This window comes from Plasmopara halstedii, assembly GCF_900000015.1.
Source record: "Plasmopara halstedii genome assembly, contig: Scaffold_2061, whole genome shotgun sequence".
Classification (NCBI taxonomy): Eukaryota; Oomycota; class Peronosporomycetes; order Peronosporales; family Peronosporaceae; genus Plasmopara; species Plasmopara halstedii.
In genome coordinates, this window is record NW_020188969.1 from 133,654 (window position 1) to 133,868 (window position 215).

A 215-nucleotide genomic window follows, 5' to 3' on the forward strand; every position below is an offset into this window, starting at 1 on the left:
AAAGGGCTTTTCGATCGATGGGAGAAAATGTTTTCGTTTTCAGATAATATGATCATCGACTTTGTCATGAAGATTGCGGAAAGCCCAAACAGGGTTCACGCGGAAAAGGCATATCAAGCAGCGCAAGAAGAATATTTAAGAAAACAATTTTTCCTTTTGAACGTGATCAAGGCTCAGAGAATCATCGACATACCTAAAATACCAAACTTGCGACC